The 23098-nt window shown below is 43.7% G+C and overlaps 1 long non-coding RNA gene across 1 annotated transcript; it reads left to right on the forward strand.

The window, feature by feature from the left end:
* The first annotated feature begins 3473 nt into the window (after positions 1 to 3473).
* LOC141598194 (uncharacterized) lies at positions 3474 to 5842 on the forward strand. Its single transcript, XR_012523314.1, has 3 exons — positions 3474 to 3682; positions 3780 to 3888; positions 5615 to 5842. It is a non-coding gene; the product is annotated as an uncharacterized LOC141598194 (long non-coding RNA).
* The last annotated feature ends 17256 nt before the right edge of the window (positions 5843 to 23098 follow it).

Raw genomic sequence — 23098 nt, forward strand, 5'->3', positions numbered from 1 at the left:
TTGCAGGTTTTGGCACCCGCTTCTTGGGAATGTTGGAAATGTTGTGATTGGTTTAGAAATTTTTTTGAAATTACAGGTTTTTGGCTAGTTGAACCAATTACAAACATATCCTACCAGTTTTTCTGTAGAATTTACGTAATTATTTAAGGCTAGATTTAAGGGTGTCACAGTTGGTATCAGAGCTTGTTGCTCCCGATGCACGTTTGTGCACCCCACTTAAAATCACTTGACCTTTAAATACTAAACTTGAGAGATGGGTAGGATGGGTAGATTTAGGATTTTATGTGGTAGTCTGTTTATGATTTCTAATTGTTAGGTACTAATTGATTTTCTCTTTTACAAGATGGCACTCCAATAAATGTAGATAATGCTATCTTACCTTAGTCTTCCAATCTCGTGGTTGATTCGTCTTTTTTTTTTAATCCTCTTCTCTCGCCTTGGTAACTACTCTTCTATTCTTTCTCCCGTTTCATCCTTGGTTCGTTTTCTTCTTAAAATAAGAGTCCTTGTGGACACCTTCCTTTTATTCCGCAGGATAGTTCCCTTGTTCAAGAGAACCCGGTTTTAAGAGAATGTATCATTGGAGGGCGTGAACGAGTTGAGAAATTGATTGTTTAAGGTTTGAGTTGTATAGGAGAATATAACTTGGGATCCTTTGGTTAGACTTGTTAGTTGTGCATGATATGAGAGCCTAGTGAGTTGAGAAACACCTTGGGATTTATGTCTATTGAGAGCTTGTTTGTTATAGATGATTGAGCATGGGTACTACCTTAGCACATAAGATGGAATGAACCTAGGCTACTTCATTTGAGAGTCTCGATGTTTTTTGTGGAGAATTTAAGGAATGATAGTTAGCTCTAATCCTTGTAGGCCTTGAAAGGAATACAATAGGACATTGATGTTGCTTAATGGATTGGTATTGTACTTTGGAATTAGTTAGTTTGTTAAACCTTTTAAGTTGACCAAATCTAGTATAGAGTAGCCCTTGTTGACCTTTCAAAATTTGAGAACACGTGGTTGACCTTATTAATCATATCTGAATTTGGGAATTTTGGTGGAATGTTGTTCGATGTAGTTCGTGAGTTCAAAGATGTGATTCTAGTTTATGGTATCGGAGACTAGAAGTATTAAGTGGTGAGAGGATGGAGTGAACAAGCCATGGTACTTGGGGATGACATAGTAAGTGAAGTTCAATGACGAGAATTGTAAAGGAGGTACTTTGGGACATGATAGTAACAAATGAATTTGTGTGGTGAATTGATTTTGGCTCTTAGAACCAATTGAGTTGAGGAATACCTACCCTCGTGGAGTCCTTGTTAGTCCTATGATTTGGTGGACTTTTGAGGTTTTGTTGAGCACCTTAGTGAGGTAACCTTACCATATCGATCATAAGCTTTGATGAGTGTTTGGTAAGCAAAGAACCCTTTCATTATCTTCGCTTCATTTCTCCTTTCCTTCTCTTTAACGATCTTTGAACCCTGTTTTTATGCCAAAGTTTACGTATCTTCTTCTTGTCCGAGATATCTTCTTAACTCGGGTACCTCTTATTTCTGTCAACCGTTATCTTTACGGTCCGACTCCTTAGTTTCCTAACTTGTCATGCTCATGCACCCTTCGAAAATATTTTACCATTCCTCTATCCCGTTATAACTTCTTATCTACTTAGTATAGTTGGTACCTTGTTAACCATGTTTACAGAGTTAGTGTGATGTGATTTGAGGATTTTTGTATTTTGATTTTTGTCGGGAATTAGTGTAGGAGTTTGTGTCTGTATTTGACCATACGATATGAGAGCTAGATTTTTGATGGAATTCTTATGATGGCAATGTTGTAGTCTCCTTGCGAGTTAAGGTTCGCGTGTTTTGGTGGTATAAGACTCACTTGGTTTCGATTTGACGATGAGACTAATGGGATTAGTTTACCTTGGTGGAGTATTTCTATGGTTATTTTGGATTTGTTTTGGGCATTGTTCGTTCGGGGATTGTTCGTTTGTCATTTGATCCTTACTTTACGGTATTGGGGATTGATAGCTAAGTCTGTGGAATGTTATTGTAAATTTGGACCTTATATTTAATCCTTTGAGAAATCTTTCTATTGGAATTGGAATATTGTTGGGAAGTAGGATAGTGAATCTTGAGTAAATCTTGAGTAAACCGATCAGATGATTTGTGTGAAGAACCCATTTATCTTATAGTTAGTGCTATTTATGGATTGGATAGTGCAACTTGTTGCTTGTGGGGTGGTTTCAAGCATGAATGTGTCTTGGGAATACTGAATCTTGGTAAGGGTATAGTATTGTTACTAGTTTCGACTTTGGATTTTGATTTTGTTCGGTGGAGAATATTGGTGGAAACATTTTGAGTGGGAAATGGTTAAGTTATAATTGTAGAGGATAGAATTGTCTCAAGGATTAGCTTATGCGTAGACTTGTCGATGAGTGGTTCAGATGGCTCTTTGGATTAGTGTGGTCTCTGGTTGTTGCCCTGTTGATGTTCGGAGGACCTAGTAGGATGACTCTGTGGTTGGAAAATTGAGTGAACCTTTCTCGATGGACCGATCTTCCTAATTCCGATCTCCGACAATTGTCATTCTTGCTATTCTGGCTTGTTCCGTTGTGCTCGCCTTTATGGAACTCATTTGACCTCTTTCTATAACATTTGAAAATGATTTCTCACTCTCTTTCAACCCTAGTGTTTGATTGGATACCTAAGCTATTTCTCGTTTTGTGTAATGATTCCTTTTTCTTACTCTTTTTCCGCGTTACTAAGCGGTATTTAATCATAATTAGTAAAGATATTATTCTTATTATAGAACTTTGTACTAAAATTTTGAAAATGCTTTTATGATTTTAATGGCTTTAACATTAATGAGTGTTTAATCTCGTTGTTGGAGACGTCCCAATAATGAGTTTTCTCATTTATTGGTGTAGAAATATTTTTATATCTTGATATGAATATGGATGTTCTTGTCTGATCAACAAGAGTATCACCATTTCATTGAAAAGATACCTATATTTTCTTATAACTATAATTTCTCCTTCTAAGTTTCGAGGGCGAAACTTTTTAAAAGGAGGGGTGATTGTAACGCTCCGTAATTTCGGACCGTTAATATATTTCGAAAATAATTTATTAATCAAATAAAATTTGATATTTAAGTATTTAAAGTAAAAATAATTCAAAGAAATATAATTTTATTATATTTTGAAGAAAAGTATTTATTTTGATAGTTTCGAAATGTTTAAAAATAGTTTAAACCGTGTAAAACTTTTTATTTCGAAATAAGGGCGTATCGGGGGGAAAATGACAATTCTTTTGAACATTGGGTAAACGAATTTGGAAATGGGTCGTATGAGTATTCAATTTTCTTGTAATCTCGTGTTTAAGAACTTTGGTCTTGTCGGAATTTGCATTTGACCTACGGTTTTAATTTTTATCGAAACAAGCCAAAACCGACTCGAAAAATCCCGACTCAAACCCGCTCTTTCCTTTCTTTCTCTCCTTTCCCGCGGACCACACCCCCTTCCCCTTCATTTTTTTCTGATTTTTCTTTCCATCATCATCTCCATCGTCATTCTATCATAATCATCAACCAAAACACCATTTTCATCATAATTTCTTCGTTACTAGTCCGTTTTTCGCAAAATTTATATTTCCGGAATCCTCTCGACGAGATCTACAACCTAGTATGTTTTAATTTTAATTTTCTTGAAGTTGTTTTAAGATGAATTTTCGGAAATTCGGTATTTATACTTAATTATTGTGTTTTTATTGTTTATTTAGGTGAAGAATTGGAAGACGAGTTTGGGGACTCGTATATTGTCGAGGATAGCGGCTAGTTGTTGTTAGGGTTTGGGTTTTGAGGTGCTAATTGCTCATTTTCTAGCTTAAGGTAACATATTTCGAGTTACTCGACGAAAGATCATCACATGCTTTGTTGTTTTTGTATGTTTGGTGATTTTTGTTTGAGTAGTAGTTTTCACATGTTAAAATTTGTTCCATGCATGCTTAATTTATGCCTTTTGTTAGTTTAAATTAACAAAGTTGAATTGGGAATGATTAATTAGTGTTCAGACGGTCTTTTACTAAACAAAAATGGAAAAATGGTGGTGTAGGGGTGACGGCCAGCAGCCGGCAGGCCCACGGCAGCCCACGGCCGGCCTTGGGGTTGGCCCGGGTTGGTCCGTGCTTGTTTCGCGGTTTTTTGTACAATATTGGTCATTTCGGGTTAATTAATGTTAGAGTTGTATAAGTCACATATGAGTACACGTTTAAATTGAACCATACTAGTAGTAGAAATTATTCTTATATTGATAGTTATCACATGTTAGGATAGTTTATAAGATGAAATTGTAATGATTAGGCTCAAGGTAAATTTTATAGCAATAATTGCCATGTTTTGATGATTGTGCCGAAAACTGAGCCTTAATCCCTTTGACTGATTCGATGTCAGTCAATTGAGTGATTGGTCAGCCGCAATTTAACCCGTACCTGTCTCATGGCTGGGGTTGCGGGTAAAAATTCGGTTGGATGAAATTTTGAATGAATTAGATAGTCGACCTTTTTCTTGTTTTAGGCCATTCATTATATTTTTATCTCACATGTGTAATTAGTTGATTTAAGTAGCTTCTTATATTGTAGAAACGGCCCAAGATTCCCTGAAGCCTTTAATATGGTTAATATTGTTAGAATTGAAATTTGGTATTTAATAGTTATTGAGGATACTGTTGGATTTGTATGCTGAATAGACATTTATATAGCCTTTCACATGATAGAATGTTAGAATTTATGTTGGTAAGTAGGACTCTTTGCCCTCTTATGGTTAAGTGGGTGTCTTACTTGACTTGTGTGGTGAGTCTTGTGTGGTGTGGGCTAAAGTATTCAAGCTGGGACTAGCTGGGACTAGGTCCTAGGTGAGTATTTCGGCCTTCATCATAGATAGGTCTTTATAGTCTTTGACGAGTATATGTTCACTGCTTGATAGCCTTTGTGTTCCTGACTAGTGGATTTATATCCAAGTTGGGGCATGACCTCAGTTACTTATTTTGATAGTAAGTGGTCAGCTTAAGTACTAGCCAACCCTTTAGTGGACTCCTTGGGGTACTCACTTTGTTTTAGAAAAATTGTGGGTCTTGGGTGCGGTGGTGTGTATCCGCATGTCTAGGTCTGCGCAGATTTTAGGCTAGGGTTGTGTTGTCTCTTGGCCATGATTTTTTAATATTAACCGCTGAGCCAAGATACCGGTTCGATTACCTTCCCTACCTCGTGGTATAGACTCGAGTTACAAAGTGACTATTGACCGTACTAAGAACTTATGCCTGTCTTTGATATATTGCCCTTTCTTGTATGGTGATTTTATGAACTGTAATAGGTGAGATGTAAGCCGGTTCTGATTGATAAAGTTTGGATTACTATTTGAATTATATGATTCACATGATAGTTTAGTTTGGTCAGTTTAGGGGTCATAGGTTAGATTACATGATAATTACATGGTTTATCATATTGTTTACATGTTACATTACATGTTACATTAATTTTGACGATTCGTGGCTGGGAGGACTCGAAGTTACTCCCCACTGAATTGTGGCTTTCGTGTTTGTATAAAATGCGATTGACAGGTCGTTGATGCTTTGTTGGGGTCACAGACGAGCTAGTGAGCAAGGAACCTTGGACCTAGTTTTGGCTATTCTATTAGTAAACCTTTTACCTTTTGGTTTTGTATATAATTTGAAGGGACATATGTCTCCCTTTTCTATTTTTGGTTTGTATCATTCTATTTTCTTATTTAGCTATGGCATGTAAAGTAGTTCATTAGCATTGCAGGTTTTGGCACCCGCTTCTGGGAATGTTGGAAATGTTGTGATTGGTTTAGAAAATTTTTTGAAATTACAGGTTTTTGGCTAGTTGAACCAATTACAAACATATCCTACCAGTTTTTCTGTAGAATTTACGTAATTATTTAAGGCTAGATTTAAGGGTGTCACACATGAGCGGTCGGTTAAAGGACCGTGAGAATAGCCGCGTCCAATGGGCTAGTTTTGAAAGTAGCGAACTCGTGATGCCGCTGTGAAAATAGTGAATTTTGAATTTCACTATCAATGTTGTTGAAATAAGCGGGTTCCGCGAGGAAGCCCCCTGTTGGTACTTGAAGGAATAGTGAATTTGAACTTCCACTACTCGTTTGTTTGAATTTGCAGTGGCGGTTTCGATCGCCGTTTGTTTGAATTTTGAAGGAAATAACAAATTTTAAATTTTGCTATCACGTTTGAAGTGACGGTTTATGTGCCGCCGTTGACATGTGATGGGAATAGTGAATTTGGAATCTTCACTATTGACTGAAGTGATGGTTTATGTCCCGCCGTTGACATTTGAAGAAAATAGTGAATTTGGAATCTTCACTATTGATTGAAGTGACGGTTTATGTGCCGCCGTTGACATTTGACGGGAATAGTGAATTTGGAATCTTCACTATTAATTGAAGTGACGGTTTATGTGCCGCCGTTGACATTTGATGGGAATAGTGAATTTGGAATCTTCACTATTGATTGAAGTGACGGTTTATGTGCCGCCGTTGACATTTGAAGAAAATAGTGAATTTGGAATCTTCACTATTGATTGAAAATTGATTGAAGTGACGGTTTATGTGCCGCCGTTGACATTTGAAGAAAATAGTGAATTTGGAGTCTTCACTATTGATTGAAAATTGAAGAAAATAGCGAATTTTGAATTTTCACTATTATTTTTGAAAATTGAAGAAAATAGCGAATTTTGAATTTTCACTATTATTTTTGAAATTGGCGGTTTTGATGGCCGTTTGTTTGAAATTTTTAAAAATAGCGAAGTTGAATTTTCACTATTTGTTTTTGTCTTTGAGAGAATGACGATTTTTGATATCGTCAATGAAAATTTGAAGTTTGTTATGTGGAGATTGGGGCTAAAGCCCAAAATTCGCTGAAAGAGTAAGGGACGCCTGATTGAGGCGCGAGCCACCTGGCGAACCAAAGGGGCTTCCCTTTTTTCTGTAAAAAGACGCGAGGTTGGACTGCATTTCATTCCTCATTCATCTTCAACCTTCGATATAAAAACCCGCAAAAAATCGCCATTGTTGGACTTTTGCTAGCTTCCATTCGTGCCATCAACAATAATGTCGTCTCAAGGTATGCATTTCCTCTCAAATCCATTTGTTTTTGTTAATCTTTAGCTTAATTGAATTAGGGCGAACCTTTACCCTAGACAATCGATTTGGGCGTTTTTGTTTGAGCCCATTTCGAGTGAAATTGATGATTGCATTAGGTTAGAAGCCTGTTTAGGAGTATAGGGGTGCTTTTAGTTTGCATTTTGGTCCCCGTTCCCGCTCCCCATGCTCGAAAAACGTGAGTGAGGTGAGAAACCGTCTCATTTCACAATGCCAATTTTATTTGCTTGGATAATGGGTCCCACTAGGTTGCATTGTAGTCGGGAAAGATCATTTTTGCCATTGTGGACCTTTGTTGGGTATTGTGGGCAAAATTGGAATTTTTGCCTTTTGTGACGGTCTTATGTCTGGCAAAATAAGCGCCTGTTTGAGCTTGAATTGAGTCAGTTTGCCTTGAAATGGACCTTATTGGTAGTTTAGGTCGCCTTGAGGTGTGATAAAATCACGTTTGCCCTTTTTCGCGGTCGTTTTTGAATTTTGACCGGCTTGTGCTCAAATTGGCGTATGAATTGCCTTTTCGAGCTGTAGAAAAATTTCCCATTGTATTGGGAATGTATTTTTGGTTCGTTGGCGGACCTTGTATGGGTCTTGAAATGCCGCTTTTTTTGTGGTGGTTTTGACACGTCTTTTGCTTGAAAAGATGCGCGAGTCGTTTTTTTTGTGCTTTTTGTTGTTTTTTTTGAATGGTTTTGTTTGGTTGGATTTTGGGCGGAATTGCCCTTGTTTTGCTTTGCAGGTTGTGTTTTTTTTTGGACTTGTCCATTTTATGCCGTCATAATGCCGAAATTTCGGCTGGCGTTTTTTGTTTGCAGGAGAGTGTTCGGGACAGGCTGGGTCCCTTGCTGCGACCTTTGAGGAGCTATTTGGGACGGGCCCGGTTAGCACTCCGGTTAGTGCACCCGCCATGGTAGTGGAGGATATTACTGAGGAGGAGGGACCTCCTGAGCAGACTGTTGGGGCTACGGGAGCCGTTGAGGGGCGTGAGGTGCCCGTTGTTGGGGCTACTGTCACTGGGAGAGCTCAGACTGGGTCCGAGGCTGGTACCTCCGGGAGGGGGATTTCTACGAGGGAGCGTCGTCCCCGGGCGACCAGACGGACGTTACAGAACGTCACCAGGGTCGTTGAGATGGGCCCCATCCGTCATGTTGAGTCTCGTGGCCATAAGAGAAGGAGGGCGGAGACAGTCGAGGATGATGCCGACGTCGCGAGTTGGAGAGCCAGACGGGCTATGGCTCCGCGGGGGTTGCACTTGCGGGCGGCGCCTGCTTGGGCCGAGGGTTTTGACGGCAGCCAGTTGTTGCTTCGACTGGACATACACATCTCCTATCGTGCTCACGAGGGTTTGGTGAGTCGTGTCCCTCGATTGAACTTTTGTCACTTTTGAAATGTCAGACCTGAATAGGAATTCTGACGTTGTTTGTTTTTTTGATTTCAGGAGATCGGCACCATGAGGACTTTCTCGGGCTTCACTACCTGCCTGGGCTTTTACGACGTTTTCCGAGCCGGGACGAGGGTGTTGATAGAAAGGTCGGCTTTTGGGCCGTTGGTGGCCGCTTGGCGGGATATTCACAGGTCTTCGATTAGGTCGAACCTGTGTCTGATCCGCGCCATGTTGGATAGGTATTGGGATACGACGTCGTCGTTTCACATGGAGTTTGGGGAGGTCGGCATGACTTTAGAGGACTTTGCCATGGTATCCGATCGAGAGGTATGCTTTCTTTTGTTCTTTTGGTTTCATTCCCCCTTTTGATAAGAGGGTTTGTCATCTTTGATACGGATTCAAATGATAGGGAGTCGACTTTCTGATGAGGACTAACCCCCCAGCTTTCCCGACGGAGACCACCTTTCAGGGGCCAGGTGGCGAGGAGCTTCAGCTGCGCTTACCGGAGCCTGCGGTAGCCGAGGCTGGCATGGAGTGGAAGTTGATCGTTTTGAGGGTGAGTTCTTGACTTCAACACTTTCCTCGGTTACACTTTGCCTTACATTGTATTGAAGGACATTTTTTATTTGCACGTGACGACCGTTAGTCATCAGGATTTGTGGCGGATGGCTAACTGCTGGAGGGTGCTTGCTGGTGACCTGGCTGCGAGGGAGGCTCGGCTTTCTCGGGTACTTTTTGTGCTATCTTTTTGTGTATTTTATGTTGCATTTCATGTTTTTAGATCTTGGTGATCCGTGTTGTGTTTTGTAGGGTAGTGCGGATCCGGCGGAGCTTGCTCGGGTCCGTGCTAAGTTGGAGGCAGCCAGGTCGACGATCGAGGCCCAGGAGTTGGGGATCATCCGTCGAGACCAGGATTTGAGGCGTCGTGAGGATGAGCTGCGGAGATTGCCTCTCTCAGGGCTCAACTGGCTTCGGCGGAGGAGCTTCGCATCGTGATGGAGCAGGAGACGCTGGAGAGTTCTCCGGAGAGGGAGCCTGAGCAGGTGGTGGTGTCTGCGTTAGCGGCGACTCCTTGTGAGATCAGGACTGGTCCGACGGGAGACGCTGAGTAGTTGTTGTAGCTTGTCCGTGTCTTGGACTCTTGTCTGTACATATTTACATTTTGCGTGAGGCGGTTTGTATATATGTGTTTTTGGATTGTGGTTCATTTGTGATTTTTGACTTTTTTGTGTTGTGTTTCGGAGGAGCGCTGTCGGCTGTCCATTCTCCTTTTGCTTTGCACCAGTTCCTGCATCGTTAGTGTAGAAAACAGGCAACAGGTAGCACATATGCATAAACGTAAACACGTAAAAGCATTTGATTGAAAACAAAGATTAACCAAGATGACTTGAAGTTAAAATTGAATTTTGAAAATTGAAATGAATTTGAAAAATTCCGCGACAAGTCGTCACGCTTTGGAATTCAAAAGGAATTAATTTGAAAATTGAGCAATTAACTCGTATCTTGAATTAAATTGCATTGGAAATTATCGAAATTGATTTGTGACTCGAAAAATTCGAACTCAAACCGTCAGGGATGAATTTTTAGAAAAGATTTTTACGAGTGTATTTGATTTTTGAGGTCAAGACTCGAATTTGTGAGTGCTTGAAGTTTGAGGGAAACTGACGTCGTGTTATGAATTTTCGATTTTATTATGATGGAGAATTGTGAAAAAGCGAAAAATTTTCGGAATTTCGACTGACATGGAAACGATCCGTCGCGGATCGGGGCGACTAGCCCTCCCCTCCCCCCCTAAAAAAAGAAAGAAAAATCCGTATGTTTAAAGCTGCATCATGGAAACCGTGTCGGATTTCGTAAAACGCGAAACAAGGAAACGTGAGTGTGAGGAAACACAAAAATGTCCTGGATCATCCCGAAGAGGCGCGAGCGTCCTGGCGGGAGGTTTGAGGTGTCAGGAGAAAACACAAGTTGAAAGAGACAAGTCAACAAATGAAATCCCGGGAATGCCTCAAAGAGGCGAGCGAGCACAGCGATGGAAGCCGGCTCTCCCCTTTTTCTGAAAAACGCGCTGATCATTTTTGTATAAATAGTGATGTTTGCGCTTCATTGCTTCATCATCTGAAACACAAAAAACATCTCGACAAAACTTCTTCTTCTTCTTTCACAAAATATATCATGGATGCTTTTGAGAACACATTGCGACAATGGTGCCGGGATTTGTCGCCTCCCGAAAAGTATCAACTCATTTGCATGGGAGTTGGTCAATTGTTGGTGTTTCGTCGAGTCAAGGTGCAACCTTCATTTCTTGAAGCATGTTCTCGGTTTTGGGATTCGAAACACCATGTTTTCGTTTCCCGAAGGGTGAGATTTGTCCACTTGCCGAAGAAGTTGGAGCCATTGGTGGGTGGCCGGGTTGTGTTCCGGTGCTTCCTCCGACTTGGTTGTGCTACAAGGAGAAATTCCGTTCCATGTTGGGTTTGTCGACAAGTCGAGTCAACTTTCTTCTTGCTCCACATGGTGTGGATATGTTGGCCCTTATCAACATCTTTTCAAACCGATTAGATGTCAATGTTTCGGAGGTGGCTAGGAGAAGGGCTCTTGCCTTTTGCCTTATCCATGTGTACCTCTTTGTTGATGTCTTGAAGAAGGAGGGGCCAAAGTGCTATGGTAGCATGACCCTTATTCATGTGGTTGAGGAAACGGAGCATGGTAGAGATCCATCATGGTTGGTGCTTGGCGAGATCATCCAAGCTTTGGACAATGAGGGCTCTTGTGGAGAAGCTCCCTCATTTGGGTCTCGAAGGATCCTTCAAGTGTGGCTATTGGAGAGGCTAAGGTATGTAGAGCCTCCGGTTAATCCTTCTTCTTACTTTTTCCGTCACCTTACCATGAGGAAGAAGTTGTACCCGGATAGTTTTGCTTCTACCGAGGCTTATTGGGCCTCAAGATTGGCGGAGGAGGGTGGTCCTCACATCCGTTGGGTGGTGCCGTGGTGGCACTTGAGGTCCTTCACGGGGTTGCCCGCTTTGGGTGCTAGTCCTCGTTCCTTGATGGTGGTGGGTTTGAAGGTTCTTTCCTTCATTTATCCCAAAAGGCTCATGAGGCAAATGTGGCGTCAACAAAAGGTGCCCGCTCAAGATACTCTTGTCCAAGAGAATGTTTTCCGGAACTCCGAGCTTGTCGAGGTCTTCAAAAGGTGGTAGGCCACTTGGCCACTTTGGAGGTACCAAACCCCGTTGCCATGACATGGGTGACTCCCGCTTATGTCAAATGGTCACGTGCTCCGTCCTTGGAAGAGAGATCCAAATTTCGTAAAGACGAGGTTGTCGACTTGAAGTACCGCGAAGTTGGCAAGGCCAACCATGCCTTCTTTGAGGAGTATGTTGATGGAGCTACCCCCGATGTGATGAGACCACCAAAGAGGAGGAGTTCCGGCCCCAAGAATATGGTGGGCCGTGCATTGGCCCCTTTTTGGATCGAACATGGGGTCTTGTGTTAGACCGGAGGCCGTCGTCGTCTTACATCTGTTGAGGATCTGTTCCGAGGAGGAAGTCCATGCTAGGCGGGCCAACAAGAAGAACAAGGGGAAGATGTACCCCGAGGGAAAAGGCAAGGGTAGAATAGAAGAGTGAAGACCTCCATTACCCGTTTTATTATTATGTTGTATTATTGTTGTGAGTTTTTATTATGTTGTACTAGCTAGTTATTGTGTGTTTTGTGCTAGTTTTATTATGTGAGGTGTTTTAGTTGACACCTTAGCTTCGATAAGTTCTAGACTCGTCGAGCTTTATTTGTTGTTGAAATTATAATCCCTCCCATTATTAATTAAATAAGAGGATTGCCCGTTTCGAAAATTGTGAACGCTTGTTTCTTCCATCCATTTGGTGAAGGCAATTCTATTTCAATCGTCCTAAACATTTGCACTTGGGAAAGTGGGATTTTGTGGGAAGGGAGAAAGGCTTATTTTGTATTTTTGTGGGAAATGGAATGGTTTTCCCTTTTTTTTGATGGGGATGTTTTTTTATCGTGGGAATGGTGGTTTTTTTATTGTGGGAATGGTTGTATCCTTCCTGCGTAAGAAAGGACTGCCTACGTATTCGCCTGAAGAGGTGAAATCAAACCATGATCGTAGTTCGAAATGCTTTGTAAATTTGATTGGGTTTTGTGGTTGTATCCCTTAGGCATAAGAGGGACTGCCTACGTATTCACCTGAAGAGGTGAAATCAAACCATGCTCGTAGTTCAGGGGGTTTTTGTTCTTGTGCAAATGGATGTCGCCTTTGTCAGATCAAAGGACATTCGAAACGGGCAAGGTGCCGCAGCTTAGACCCGATAAAACATGCAATTTCAAATCAGAACACATTGAGGAACTTGACTTGAAAGGGGGTTGCTAGTTGTAAAACTAGGCTTAGGTCGTTAGTTGCTATGGTTCAAGGGTAGTATTTCTTGAGTTGGTCCAGGTTGGTTGGGTTTGTATAATCCTCCCCATCTAGGTCACTAAGTCTCACTGCGCCCCCCAAAAGTATTTTCTTGACCAGGTATGGCCCGGCCCAGTTGGGTTTGAATTTCCCCCTCGGATCGACGGGTAATGGTGCTCGAACTGACTTGAGGACCAAGTCGCCCTCCCGGATGTTCCTGGGTTTAACCTTCTTGTTAAATGCCCATTGTATACGTCGTTGGTATAGTTGGACGTTGTGCAAGGCGTTGAGTCATCGTTCGTCTAGAAGAGTGAGTTGCTCGTACCTTTGACGGGTCCATTCCGCCTCGGGGACTTGACTCTCCAGTAGGATGCATAGAGAAGGGACCTCTAACCCTACCGGTTGAACCGCCTCCATACCGTAAGCTAGGTAGAAGGGTGTGGCGCCTGTTGGTGTTCGAATGGAGGTTCGGTATCCCCAGAGTGAGAATGGGAGTTTGCTCGGCCAATCGCGGTAGTTGTCTTGCATTTTCTTGATAATGGTGATAAGAGTTTTGTTCGCTGCCTCCACCGCTCCGTTGGTTTGGGGACGGTAGGGGGATGATCGATGTCGTTTGATCTTGTATTTGTCTAGCAAGGCTTGAGTTTCCTCCCGGAAGTGAGAGCCTTGATCGCTGATGATTTCATGAGGTACCCCATACCGGCAGATGATGTTGTTTTGAATGAACTTGGCCACTTATTTGGCGGTCAAGACTGCATATGACTGTGCTTCCACCCATTTGGTGAAGTAGTCGATGGCGACGAGGTCAAAGCAATGCCCCTTGGTGCCTACCGGGTTGACTTTCCCGATGATGTCGATGTCCCAGGTTGAGAAAGGCCAGGGTGACGTCATGGTGTATAAAAGGGATGGTGGTATGTGTTGTATGTTGGCGAAGATTTGGCAATTGTGGCAATGTTTGACGTAGTTACGACAATCGGCTTCCATGGTTGTCCAGTAGTAACCTAACCGTGTGATTTTTTGAGTAAGCATCATTGCGCTCATATGAGGGCCACATTCTCCGTCGTGGACCTCTCCCATGACTTTTTTGGCTTTGTGATAGTCAATGCAAAGGAGGAGAATCCCTTGGGGGTGTTCTTTTGTATAGTTGATCTTGGTTTATCACGAATTGTGATGCAAGTTAACGGATGTCTCTTTGTCCTCTTTGATCGGAGTTGGGAGGGAATTCGTTTTTGGTTTTGTAGTTGAGGATGGCTTGGTACCAAGGTTCATCATGGCTTTCCTCGTCGTCGTTGATGGCACAAATGTGAGCTGGCTCTCTTCTTCTATCGACACATAGGGGCATCGATGTCATGTCGTCAGGTATATTGATGAGTGCGGCAAGTTTTGCCAGGGCATCAGCAAATTGATTTTTCTCTCATGGCAGATGGAAGCATTCGACTTGGTAGAAGAACTTGGCCATTTGATTGATTGTTGCTCGGTAGGGAGCTAAGCTGTCAGATCGGATTTGTTGGTGATGGCAAAGTCTAGCTTGACCGAGATCGGAACATGTTCTCCCTCCGGTGATATTAGAAGGATTCCTACCCTGAAGCCTCTCAGATTGGATGCACCGTCGAAGTATAGGTCCCATGCGTCGGAATCGGCACAAAGGATGTCTTCGTCAAGAAGTGACCAGGTGTCGGTCGTTGGTCCTCGTTGACGGGATTTTCAGCTAGGAAATCGGCAACTACTCTTCCCTTGATAACCTTGAGGGGTACAAATTTGAGATTGAACTTGGACAGCATGAGTGTCCACCTAGACAGCCTTCCGTTTAGTACGGGTTTTTCGACGATGTATTTGACCGGGTCCATCTTGGAGTAGATGTGGACCGTGTAGCTGAGCATGTAATGCTGCAACTTGTTTGTTGACCATACTAGGGCAAGGCATGTCTTCTCCAGTTGGGTATACCTCGTCTCGTACTCAATGAACGTTTTGCTGATGTACTAGATGGCTCGTTCTTCGCCGTCGACTGTTTGTGCTAACATTACTCCCATGGCTGTGTTGGTAACAATCAGGTATAGGGATAAAGGAATCCCCGGTTGAGGTGACATGAGGACAGGAGGCTTGGATAGGATCTCCTTTATCCTGTCGAAGGCCTTTTGGCAGTCGTCGTCCCAATCGGTGTGATCGGAGGCGCGAAGTTTCTTGAATATCGGTTCACAAATCTTCTTCTCCTTTCTAGGCCGAGGCATTTGCTGAAGGGATTTGATTTTGGTTGGATCAATCTCAATGCCTTTTTTGCTGACGACATGTCCCAAGAGTTTTCCGGAGGTGACCCCGAATGCACACTTCTGAGGATTTAGTTTCATGTTATATTTCCGCAAACGAGCGGAGAATTTCCGGAGGGCGCTGATGTGGCCGTCCCGTTCTTTTGATTTGACAATCATGTCATCGACATACACCTCTACCTCTTTGTGCATCATATCATGTAGGAGAATGGTAGCGGTTCTTTGATAGGTCGCTCCGGCGTTGATGAGACCGAAGGGCATGACTTTATAGCAATATGTACCCCACTGTGTAGTGAATGCTGTCTTGTGCATGTCTTCCTCAGCCATTTTAATCTGGTTGTACCCAGCGTACCCGTCCATGAATGATAGAAGAGCATGCTCGGCGGTATTGTCCACCAGGATGTCAACATGTGGCAAAGGGAAATCGTCCTTTGGACTCGCCTTGTTCAGATCCCTGAAGTCGACGCAAACCCGAATTCTTCCGTCTTTCTTTGGTACGGGCACAATGTTGGCCACCCAATCAGAGTATTCATACACTTTGATGAAACCAGACTTGAACTGTTTATCCACTTCTTCCTTGATTTTCAAGGCCCATTCAGACGATCCGATCCGACGTAGCTTCGCTTCACGGGTTTAGCTCCGGGTTTAATGGGTATCCGATGCTCGCAATTTCTCTCGTGAATCCGGGCATATCTCTGTAGGACCAGGCGAACACGTCCTTGTATTCGTGTAGGAGGTCAATGAACTGTTGTCTTTCCGAGGGGTCCAGGGTTGTCCCTATCCTAAGTTCTTGAGGTGTATTGTCGGTCCCTACGTTAATATGTTCGGTCTCCTCAATGATGGGGGTTCTGGTTTCCCGTTTGTCAAGTTCTTTGGCTAGGTGAGGTTGGTAGTCACTCAAGTCAAATTCCTCATAGTCATTCAGAATTGCATTGCAGTTAAATTGAGACGAGTCATAAGCAGACTTAGCGTTCATTAAGTTGACACGAGCGAAAAGCTCGGAAAGGACAGACATCTCGTGGTCGGTCAGAGGCGACACAACAGATGAGGTGGTCCCTGGAACAGGCTCCAGGTTGTCACCTTTCATGGAAGTGGGGGTGACCCTAGTAGACTCAGCCTTTGAATCAGCCACGACTTTGTGATAGAACAGTGGGAAGGGGACCTTGACTGGGACATCAGGAGTGTTAGGAGCTACGACAGACTCTGACTCCGACTCAGACTCAGATTCAGGTTCTTCTTCGCTTCTTCCTTGAACATAGGGCCTTCTCCAGTTGTGATCTTGAGAATGCGGCCTTGGCGATCGGTCCACTTGACGGTCTTCCTCCAGCCCTGTGTAGCTTTCTCCGGGTCAGTGTCGGAGATCAAGGCGGTTGGGTCAAATTGATTGTCCTTCAGGGCGATGTTGATAATGTCCTCGTAGTCGAGGTTGTTGATGTTATCTTCCCCAAAGAGGAGAGTGACAGCTTGTCCATCGAGGCATGACGACGGCTTAGACTCGGTTGAAGCAGCTTCGGTGTTGTCAGGGATGAAGTAGCAGTCCTGGAAGACTTCCATACCCGGGTACCTAGCCTTAGCCGCAGAGTCATAGATCGGCTCCGGAAAGCCATGGTAGAGTTCGGACTCTCCCTCGGGGACAAAGTATCCATTGAGGGTCAGATGATAGGGACGGAGGATAACTCTGTGCTTCTTGCGTTTTCGGACTAGGATGTTCATCTCCTGGATATCTTCATCGGTAGGTTCATATCCCAGCCCAAAGGGAATGTTGGGGACCTTAGCCTGTTTCAAGGGAGGCAAGGTGCCCTTCAGTAGATTGAGGGGCAAACCCGGGAAGTAATGTTGGCGCATCATGATACGGTTGACTGTGAAATTAGCAAACGGGTCACAATCAAAGGGTGTTGATTCATCAGTTATGGCATTCACATCTTGGAATCCCCACATTTCATTATCATCTTCCTCAATGGTTTGGGAGGCTATTCCCTTTCTCATGACAGCTTTGATCGGGGATGCAGGAATTGTGATTGTTTTCTGGTGGAGAGTCGAGGTGGAGAGTCGAGGTAACCGCCTTGACGGCGTGGATCTAGGGACGTCCCAGAAACATATTGAAGGAGGCATCGATGTCGACTACCTGAAAACTGGTTTGTCTTTCCAGCGGTCCGGTTGTGACGGTCAGAGTGACGAGCCCCGCGACCTTGCGACGAGTGTCGTCGTAGGTGCGTACTCGTTTGTTCGTTGGGACCAAATCGGCTTCCTTAATCCCCAGCTTGTGAGCAGTCTTGAGGGGAATGACATTCACCGCGGATCCCTCATCCACAAGGACCATGGGCACATTCTTCTTGAGGCATTGTACGGTGATGTACAGGGCAAGGTTATGATTTGCTCCGAAGGGAGGCATATCTTCGTCAGAAAAGACAACTGGGTTGTTCAAATCAGGGGCGTCCCTTGTCATATGTGCCACTATTTCTTCAGGGGAAGAGGTGGAGGGCACGGTCAGTTTTCCCAAGGCTTGCAGCAAAGCCTGCCGATGCTCAAAGGACGTTGCGATCAGTTGCCAGATCGAGATCTCGGCTTTTGCCTTCTGAAGCTGTTTGAGGATTCAATTCTCAGGAGCCCTCGGTTGAGTGTCTACTTCTGGGACGACTTGGTCATTCGTCGTTGGAACGACCTTTAGATTGTTCGGGTTCTGATAGGGGCGTCCGGACCGGGTAAGGTGGCCGATCTCTTTCGGCCGTTTCTCTTTCTCTGGGACGAGGTAGACATCTTCAACGTCGTCTCTCCAGATGCCCTTGATTTCAGGATCTCGAAGGCACCTTGGAGGGGTATTTCTTGGTGAGTAGTTTTTGTGAGAGATATTTTTGTGAGGGTAATTTTTGTGGGGGTAGTTTTTGTGGGGTTGATTATTGTGAGGTTGATTATTGTGAGGTGTATGCCATAATGGTCGCGGGAGCAATCCGTCCTGGTGTGGGTAGTTTTGGGCGCTCGGGGGATTTTCCCTCGGGCGTGGCGGCGGAGGATTGAAGATGAGTCGACGGTAGGCATCGTCAAGTCGGGTAATCCTCTCGGAGAGGCTGGCTATGGCTTCCTCAACCTGTTGGAACATGGTGAGCATAGTGGAAGCGCTAAACACAAATACGCCGTCCGAGGGATCTTTCTCCCAGGCATTCACTTCGTCATCAACGGGCAGGATGAGGTGTGAGCACTCCAGCGTTGGCTCATCGTTGGAGATGGCGTGGATTCCCAAAGGATTTGTTTTGTTGTTTGGCTTAGTCGGTGGGGGTAAAGGCAAATCTCCTTTCTCAATCATGTCTTGGATGATGTGTTTGAGTTTGAAGCATGTTTCAGTATCATGCCCTTTCCTTTGATGGTACTGACAGTAGGCATTGGGGTTCCAAAACCGGGACTTCTTAGCATCGGTCGGATCCGGGGTGGGTCCGATTGGTTGTAACTTTCCCTGGTCCATGAGTCTCTTCAGAGCACTTGCGTAAGTTGACCCTATATTAGTGAATACTCTCTAGGGGCGCTCAGCTCTCTTAGCATATGGTTCAATGAGGTTAACCTCATCGATCTTGTTTGTTTAGCCGTAAGGGCGAGATCCGGTCGAGGTGGATCCTTGGTAGACTCTGCCAGTAGTTTTGGCCAAGACACCCTCCGGTGGTCATCTTCAATGTGTGTCCCCAGAATTTGCAGATCCTGGAAGGTCTTAATATTTTGATACCTCAGTAAGTTGGCATACACTGGGCGGAGATTGTTGACGAATGTTCCACCAAAGTTGATTCACTCGGTTTACTGACCAATTGAGTACTCACCCTCCTCCAACGGGTTAAGAACTTGGTGAACCCTTCCTTATCGTTCTGGGTTAGAACCTCAAGAGTACGGGTATTGGCTTGGATTTCAACATTGTCGGCGTATTGTTTGGCGAATTCAACTGCGACCTCATCCCAAGTAGTAAGGTTTTTCGGATCAAGGGAGTAATACCACTGGCGAGGGATCGGTTCCAAAGAGGACGGAAAGATCCGGGTGAAAAGTTCCTGTTTGACCCCTTTAATGGCCATGTGGTCTTTGAAGGCACGGATATGATTGAGCGGGTCCTCCACTTTTTTGAACTTAGGCACATCAGTTAGGGTAAAGTTGTCAGGTAATTGATCCTCAACAGGTTCGAACCTTCGGTTGTTCTCAAGATAGATATTGTTACCCCGGGCTAGGAGCTGTTCTTCCAAGAGCTTTAGCCTCTTCTCAGTTTCAGTCAGAGGTGGAGCATTATGTTCTCCAGTCTCTTTGTTTTCCAGGGCGTCGATACGGGTCTCGACGCGATCCAGGGTGACCTTAAGAGCGGTGAGCAGGTTGGCTAGCTGATCGGTCGTGATATCTCTGTTGTTGTCATTGTTGTTGTTGTTGACAGACGAAGTTGAAGACGGGGCCATGGCTCTGAGGCAGAAAAACGGCTCACATTACAACTCAATCCGACACGGTTCAAAGACTGAACGCAGACAACGCAAAGGACGAGACAAGGATCAGACTCAACAAGACGAGGGTGACCGTGTATGGTTCCTCGGTGCTGACTCGATTTATGACGTAACGGTGTTGACCGAACCTTTGACACGAGTCCAACATAACGGCGCGACGCCATTGGACGATTCGTGTGGTGAGACGACTCATAAGTAAAGACCCATAAGTACGTTTGCTTCGACTCGATAGACACGAGGCAGAATTGGAATGGTGGACTGAAGTTTTCGAAAATATAAATTTTCAAAAAGATTCATTTGTCTCTTTAATGGACGACTTCCGAAGATAGAGATCTCCGCAAGTCGATCAGTTGAAAGGGTTGTCTTAAGTATATTTGCAAAAGACGGTTTGAGTTTGAGTCGGCTCGGAAAACAGTGTATTGTTTCCCAAGTCGGTTTTGAAATTCAAAATTGTATGTTTTGAAAATCGGGTTTGAAATGTTTGAAGAGGTCTCGGGGACGGTGCATGGTCCTCGGGATCTCGAAAGTGTCTCGAGAAAAGGGTGTGTGCTTTTCTCGGGTTTTGAAAGAGTCATTGTCGGCGCGAAACGGGTTAAAATCCGTGTCTAGACGCGGCGATTATAACGGCGTAAAAAGGTGATTTGAAATGGTTGTATAAAACCGGGTTTAAAAATCGTCATTACGACGGCCTAGAAAGGCGTGTTGAAATGGTTATAAAAACGGGGTTTGAAAATTGTCATTACGACGGCCTAGAAAGGCGTGTTAAAATGGTTATAAAAAACCGGGTTTGAAAATCGTCATTACGACGGCCTAGAAAGGCTTGTTGAAATGGTTGTAAAAACCGGGTTTGAAAATCGTCATTATGACGGCCTAGAAAGGCATGCAACGGTCGACGAAAGACCGAGGTTTGAAACGGCCATTATAACGGCGCAAAAGGGTGATTTTGAATGTTTGAAAAATGACACGGAAGGACTTATGATCAAGTAGCACATAAGCACTCACAGTTCATTATATTATGCATTATGCTGACACAGGTTTTGGCTTAAGAGGGTGGGTTACACACCAAGCAATCAAACCCCGATTTGCGAGAGGGATACCAATCTAAACATAATGTGTAAGGAGGGTGCCCTAGCCTCGTGCTCGAAAGTGATGAAAACTCTTTGACAAAACAGAAATGTGTAATGTCAATGGTATGCTTGACTCAATCGGGATTCAAAACGCGGGGATGAGAAAACTCACGCCGACGAGACGAGCCAATTGGTCGAAAAGGGTTAGGTTGTGGGCCCGGATAAGGAACCCGACCGTGACTGAATTATCAATTAATGCATTCCAACCAAGACCTCGTTCGAGTCTCACCATCTACGGATCACAAAGACGTAAGTGTCCTAGTTTTCCCCAGCGGGGTCGCCAAATCTGTGGACATGGTCCACATGCAAGCCCAGCCGATCTGTGGACATACAGCGGTCTTTTGAAAGCCACGCTCGGCGGCGTAAAAATGCTTTCGACCGGATCGTTTAAGATCGGTCGGTTTCGTCTCGGTAAGGGTCTCGAAACGATTAGAAATGTTCGGAGTCGCCACCAAGCATTTGTGGGATGCTTGGAACCCGTTCGAATTCCACTTTATACCTCGGTCAAATCGAAGCACAAAGCAGCGTTTGACATAGGTACTAAAGATAAGGAAATCGTCCCTCTTTAGCATCGTATCTCTAGAATGACTCTCGTACGCCCTGGATAAGGTCGTCTACTATCCAAAGTTTCTGAGTAAGAGGTGAAGGTACGTATTGGGAAGCCCTTTAATCAGACACCCAATCCCGCCATGATGTAGCGCCTCTCTCTGATCGATCTTGGTTGGTTGAATGCAAAAGTTGATAAAACGGTTTAAATGCATGAATGCGCATCCAATAATTTAAACCTAACATGTGAGAGCTTTCTAAGTCGGTTGATTTAATCCAAGTATCAAGTATAAGATGTCGAGTTGGATTAATGATTGATTTGCATACAAGACGGAAATTAAACATCCATTTACCGTATTAGGTTTAGCGTGCATAACGTGATCCATTTGTCTTAGTAAAGCGTTATGCAAATATGAGTTTGAATAAAAAAATAGTCATCTGATCTGTCTTATATCCGGGCTAATCGGAGTCGGGATCGTCCTAGACTACTGCTGGAAGGGGAACATGCCCTGTACCAGACGGCTACATGAGGCGCGAGCCAGCCAGCGGTGTAAAGGGGCCTCCCCTGGTTCTGAAAATGAGAAAGAAAAGGCCTGTTTGAGGCACGGGTCAGCCTACGGTTATATGCCGTGTTCTGACCTTTTGAAAACGTTATAAAACGTGTTGAGAAACGGGTATTTGAACCCGATTTGGTTTGAAAAGGTCGTTTAGACAGCGTTTGTTGATTTGAAGAACTAGACTCGAATAATCATCATTATTTTGATAATACTCGGTGTCGGGTTCGACTTGACAAGCTTGACATGAATAGTTTTGAAAATAATTATGAACTAATTGTTTTAAGTTCATTTGAATATAATTAGCCGATACTCATCATCGTACCTGGGTTAAAATCCGGCATGGTATGTAGAACCAAGGATGACTTTGTGTTGGTGACTAATATGTTTATTTCGAAAATGTAAAGAAATGATGAAAGGCTTTAAAATACCTCCCAAAAATGAAATAAAAGGCTTTAAAATTCCTTTTAAATGTCATTAACCAAATATTATCACCGAAACACGGATTTAACCGTCATGGTATATGGAACCAAGGGTGAAAAATGTTTTATGGTTAAAACAAAAGAAATAAAATAAAAAGGTTTGAAAATATTTGAAATGGTAAAAACCAATTACAAATATGAAAACGAATTAAAGGGGAAAGACGAGAACAAACACGGTTGATCTCTGACCTGAACACCCCATTTAGGCGCGGGCAAGCCGGCGAACCAAAGGGCTTCTGTCTCAGGCCAAAAATCAGTTTTGGCTCGTTTATCCCATGTTTTGGTTCATGTTATGCACGTTTTAGCATGTTATAGTCATAAAACAAATGAAAACATGATAAAAGAAGGATTTTTACACCCTCATACTTACATGTTTGGTTATGGCGAGTGACCGACGTAAGTGTAACAACTCGTTTGGTCGGAAAATACTCGGTTTAAAACCGTTTTGGTAAGTAAAAAGAGTGTTTTAAGATTAGTGACGGTGGAGTGGTCGAAGTGGTCGGTCAAGTGATTTAATGCACGATGACGGTACCAAACAAAGTGTAAGGCTTGTATTTACGATCGGTAGGTCGTAAATACGCGTCGGATTGTGACTTAAGAAGTCGAGTCGAGAATTTTAAGGGAGAAAAGAGGGGGCGGACACTCGCGTAAGTCTCAAATGGGGGGCATTTGAGGG

This window comes from Silene latifolia, chromosome 9, assembly GCF_048544455.1.
Source record: "Silene latifolia isolate original U9 population chromosome 9, ASM4854445v1, whole genome shotgun sequence".
Lineage (NCBI taxonomy): Eukaryota > Viridiplantae > Streptophyta > Magnoliopsida > Caryophyllales > Caryophyllaceae > Silene > Silene latifolia.